A 5,940-nucleotide genomic window follows, 5' to 3' on the forward strand; every position below is an offset into this window, starting at 1 on the left:
GCTTGCTTGTCTTTGGCAGAGAATTTGCGTCTACTTGTCGTCTGTTCCGCTTTGAGGAGGGAGCCAAAGCTAGGTGTCTTTTTGACCGGATCCGTTCAAATTTTAGCAATGGTTATGATGCCATGCTTTCCGTGGCCACAGGTTAAACAGGGCGGCCAAGGGATTCACTGGGTGCATGGCTACGAGCATGAATCAACGTTCACCTCGTCTTTGTGCACATCAGGGTTAATTTAGGAGTATATACTGTGTAATGCCAATCGACAGCAGCTCACCCGACACATCGAAGAGGTCGACGAAGTGAAGCCGAAGCCCAGTTGATACTTTCGGGTGTTTAGATTAGATAGCCCAGGCAGGGGCGCTGGTATTAGTTTCGTCAAAATTGTGTCATAAGGTTTCAGTTTCATATGAATTCGTTTGTCAAGAATGTGGAATACTTGGTTTGGAGTTTACGCTGCCCGGTAGTACCCCTTTCACTTTGGCCAATGCGTACTTCCCAAACGGCGAAGCGGTGGCCTGTGGTAGAGCATCCGCCTCGCATTCGGGAGGTACCGGGTTCGATCCCTGGTGGCGCCGGTTACCCACCGGCTTTTCAATGGGTACAAACTTTCCCCCAGCCTGGTGCTCGGCTCCTCTGGGGTGAAATGCTTGGGAGCTGGATGCTTTGCTAACTCGTTGTTCTCAAAACCTGATATTAGCTAGTGATTTCAATTCGCATCATATTTCTCGGGGTGTGAAAACTGATTCTTGTGGACGTAAGTTATGGGACTGGATTCAGGATAATGGCCTCCATTGCCACAACACTGAGGATATCACCTTCATGAGGGAACACTACTCCCCAGCTCTGGGTCTTACTTTTTCGACTGCGGGTCTTCTTATATCATCGTGGGGGACCATATATAGCGGAACCAGCAGTGATCATCTTCCTATTACCTACAATTGAATTCTTTCAAAATCTTTCAAAAAAATTTAATCCGTGTTAACCGAAGCCTGGCTTACGCGTTTTGTGCACTGTATTTCTGATTTCACTTTCGAATGTCAAAGTCGGCAATAAAGAAAAAAAAACTATGGCACAGCGGTAAAGCGCTCGGTTGGGGATCCAAGAGATGGATGTTCGATTCCCGGATGGATACTATTTTTTTTTATTTTTTTAATGAGGAGGAGTCGCACACCTCTTAAGCGTTGCTAGGCAACGCCGGCAGAGCTTGGTGAGGGTATGTGAGGGGGATACGCATTTGGCCTTGACTGTTACGTCACGGCATATGGCACACGGCATACCATGCTATATCTAGTGGTTTGGTGGGTACTGACATCGTCGCGCCTTGTGTTTGGTTTGCTTCGAAGATGTCAAATTTCACAGGTTGATTTGTAGCAAGAAAAGATTTGCTAACAGTTGATATTTTGCGGCATACGGCATACGCGAGTGGTGCCACCGAATGAAAGCCTAAACAATAAGGAGGCAGTCGCATATGGCGGCGCCTGCAAGCTAGGAAGTTCGCAAGCCCGGTCTGGGCTAGCACTGTGGGGAGAGAGGGACCCTCGACCAAATAATCTGGGAATGTGCTAGCTCACCAGGGGCTAAATCAAATATACATTTTAGAGAAGCCTGGGAAGCCTTGCTGCGGAACGAGGTCCCTGCTTCACAGCAACAAGCCATCCGCCTGGCGGAAGAAGCCGTGAAGAATGAAGAACTCTTTGCCTGCTTCTGATCGCGGAGGTCCCGGCTCCCGTCCCTTACGCCTGCGTGCCGGGGGCGGGGACTAGGGGGCCTCCTTATTTGGTGGAATAATAAAGTTGTTATCACATCGGCTCTGACCCTCGTAGTGAAGCTTTTCGCTTCAAACACCTGCGCCTCTCCCAGTAACGTCACTCGCGGCAGCTGTGGCTAAAAGTGATCACACGCGCGCCAGACCCGGTGTTGACTAGCCTAGTGAAGTTTTTCGCTTCAAAAAGAACAGAAGAAATTATATATATAGACTGTCTGTTCGGATTGCAACGATGGCGTCAATACAAGCGGCGAAAACGGTCATCAAAAACCGCCGCAACGTGCCCGAGAGCCACCAGATTGCCAGGCGAAGTTTCGTTGTCATCCCTTGCAAATAGTGATGATGTCAATAGTCTCAGGGCAAAGCCATGAATGACAAAGGTGAATTCTGAAAACAGTGAATACGTGGTATGTGTTATAAATAAAAAGGATGACGTCATCAGATTACTTGACCAGCTGACTTGCAAAATGAAGTGGTGCACGTCCTCAAGTCACCTCACAGTCATGACCAGGACGAGTTGCAAAAAGGAGGGCGCCATCACGCAACATGACAAGGTCACATGACCAGGATGACTTGCAAAAGGTAATGATGTCACCAAGTCACAATGACCAGGATGGCTAGCAAAAAAGGCGCTGGTCATTAAGTCATATGACAAAGCTACATGGCCGGGTGACTTGCAAAGGGATAACATCGTCACATGGCATAGTCGGCAGTCACATGAATGGAATGACTTACAAAAAGGTGATGACGTTATCGTCGCTTTCCGTGTCATGACCAGGGTCACTTGCAAACAGCGATGGCGTAAACTAAGGGCTATTTTTTTTAACACACCCCATACAGTAGTGTAGCAATACCTCTAATGGCTTTTTGCTACACTATAGTGTAGCTGGAATAGATAAAAAAATTGCCCTCTAGTTACGTGAGTGTTATAATCAGGAGGACTTACAAAGCGTGATGGCGTCATCAAATTACATGAAAAAGTCACATGACCGGGAGAACATGCAAAACAGCGGTGACGCGTCTAGCATCGCAAGAGCAGCAGTAACAGATCATGGCCTCGGAGATCACTCCTCTTTCTTCCTCTCCTTCCACTTTCACTCCCACCTTCCTCCCTTCCCTTACGGCGCGGTTCAGGTGTCTACAGAAACAAGTGTGACAGATACTGCGCCTTTCCCTTCCTGTGAACCAATTATTTATTAAGGCGAAAGCCTTTAATGACTCGTGCTGTCGGGGACAAAGTGTGTCCCGCTTTTGCGACGTTCTGATTGGCCGAGGCGGGATGCGTCCCTGCCATCTGCAATGCCACACTTGTGCCGAGTGCTCGGTGACCTAAGACATTTGCGGGTGGGCCTCAAGCAAACTACTGTATACTAGCTGTACCATAGTGTATATAATTCTTTTATTTTTACCGACCCTTTTCTTTCTCCCTATCGCTCACCTCTTTGATTTCCTCTACCACTTCCTCTCTATCCCTTTATTTCCGCCGCCCCAGTTCAGGTGCTTCAGATATCAGATAACAGATACCGGGGCTGGCAAACATCTTTCCTTTTGTATATACAATAAATAACCACCACCACCACCACCACCACGCGCGCCAAGGAATGCCACACAACAGGAGCGATGGTGTACTGTCCAACACACTATCTATCACACACTGCAACGGATGCCCACAAGAGGCAGCCTTTAATTGCTTTAATGGCTCATGCTGTCGTGGACGAAGTGTGTTCCGCTTTTGCGGCGGGTGTCGCGTGGCGTTCCTTCGCGCACGTTCAAGTGTGAGATTGCAGATGGCAGGAACGCTAGACAAGATGAGGCTTTTGAAGCTTTCGCCTTTTAATACTTTAGTCGCTAAAGTCCCTGATAATTCTTTTTATATCACCCCATGGCCTCATGAGTAGGTGGTGTTGGATCACCCCGCCCCCCGCGCGCGTAAGGGGGTGACCTCGGAGGCTATGAACGGATACTATGCCTTTTCTTTTCTACAAACCACCAGACCACGGTGCACCAGACTAGCTGCCGGCTGAATTTGCATCTTGGGGTTGAAGCAACCCTCTCTTTTCCACCTGCGCACTGCTGTTCAAAAGAACTTTCAGAACTCAAGCTCTAAAGTCCCTCTTTATCAAGCTCAAGCCTGTAGCAAGGTCAATGTACAACTGGTCGCGCAACTTGGAAGAAAACGCGTGCAGCTGCCTACTGCCAGCGGCATCAACTCGATGATGAGGGCTCCTGCGAACTGTGAGGCAAATTACTAGCGCACAGAAAATAAGATCTGCCAGAACTCTAAAGAACTAGAAAGTAAACATAATATTCTCGCTCAAGAATGAATGCAGTTTTTGTTTCTTCCGTAAAAAAAAAAACGTGTCACATTTTTAATAATATTTTAACTTGTTTCTAACGGCCTCTCTCGGCCACTTATTATCCGCTGCGTAGTTGCCCAAAGCATAAAGAGATTGCCCAAAGCTCAGATATGGCTCAGACCAAACCTTTTTTCATCCGCGGGATGGGTGCGTCATCGGCCCCGGTTCAACGTTCATCGTTGCGCGCTGCGTACAGAGTGGGTTATCTGTAACAAACAGTCAGTATTTTATTATGCTGGTTGTGGTAGAGCTTTACAGCAAGGCGAAGACTGTCTGTGCTCGATGAGAAACTGATTGCCGCTGCATGTGCGCATTTCCTGACGATGGGACAATGCTGCGTCACAGCTCGGCGGCTCGGCTCGGCCTCCCGGGCACGTCGCAAAAGTGGTGGCTTGTTTTACGGATACACGTCTGCATGAGCGGCGTATCGCTGCATGTTTTAATTGAACGGTGAAGGTGAGATTTTATTGCCCCCAAGATGCGTGTCGCTTGCTCAAAGCCTTCCGTTCCGCTCCCTTTGCTGCGTGTTTTGCTTACTGCGTCGTATTACCGCACCAACGTTCGCTGAACGTGCTTTAGCTGTTATTACAGTGTTGTTCCTATTGTCAATGGGATCTTTCTCATGAACATGTTAAATGCTTAAGTTGTAAATTTGTAACCTCACATTGACTCCTCTCAGTGGCAAATGAAGCGCGAGTAAAATAATGGAATCATGAACAGGGCGAGATTTATTGGAGAAAAGCTATATCGTAGATATTTTGACTTCTCAGACGCATTAACTTCTAAATACTAGTAATCCCAATTTGAATTGCTTACCTAAGCTCTTACAGGTTGGCGTTCTAGCGCTAGCGTTAGTTGTTCCGTTCGTTTGTTTTTGTTGTTCTTTGACACTGATATGTACTTTGTTTGTTAGCAAGATTTTTTACCCTTTTATAATCTCACCGCGTCTCGTTAGGAGACCTACGCTGAGGTCATTTTGTTATCACGAGGATTTCATGAAGACCGTGACGAATGAGCGGTGGTCGCTTTCCTACACTTAAAGATTTCATTTTCGTGAAGCGTCTACGTAAGTAATCGTGAATTAATAAAGCCTGGCTTTCTATGCAGCACAGCTTCACTCATTTATGCCCTTAGTGAAATGCCTCAAGCCATGTGATTCTATCCATGTGCTTGCCGAATTCACTTGAAGGCCCTTGTTCACAAACGTGCCCGAAGAAATAAGCCCCAGAATGCGTTTACATGACGCGCGACGAAAGACTAGGCTAACGACGACGGAGGCAGAACGATGCTATGATAAGGTGGTTAAAGATGCCGTAAAATTTCAGTTAACGTAAATCTTGACTGTAGAAATCCATGTCAAGTCAAGTTGGCTGAACAGTTACGGTGTCCATTTTTCTGCCTTATCCGAGCATCGTTCTGCCTCCGTCGTTGTTGGCCTTGTTTTTCGTTTATAAGTAAAAAGACGATCAAATTCCCCGCCAAAAGTACGTCCCTGTGACGTCACAAGCAACGTCACGTGTTTGTTGTGCCTCACAGTTCGCAGGGGGCGCTGGGAAACTAAGGCAAGAATAGGTCCACACTATATATTACTATTCACGGCTAGGCGGCCTGTGGCGCCGCCGCCCGATTCAAAGGGTTCAGCCTTATCCATCCATCCATCCATCCTCGCTCAGAGTCGACACGCAGGCTTCTATGGGAGTTACGCTACCATTTGTTCTTCTACCATGCCTGTAGCGCCATCATCGGCGTTTAGCCAGTTTAGCGGGTTGAAATTGATTGATCAAGCAACTATGTTTCTAGTTTACATCAAACATGGCGGC

Source organism: Amblyomma maculatum, chromosome 4 (genome assembly GCF_055883805.1).
Source record: "Amblyomma maculatum isolate TAMU_Amacu chromosome 4, ASM5588380v1, whole genome shotgun sequence".
In the NCBI taxonomy this organism is placed as follows: domain Eukaryota; kingdom Metazoa; phylum Arthropoda; class Arachnida; order Ixodida; family Ixodidae; genus Amblyomma; species Amblyomma maculatum.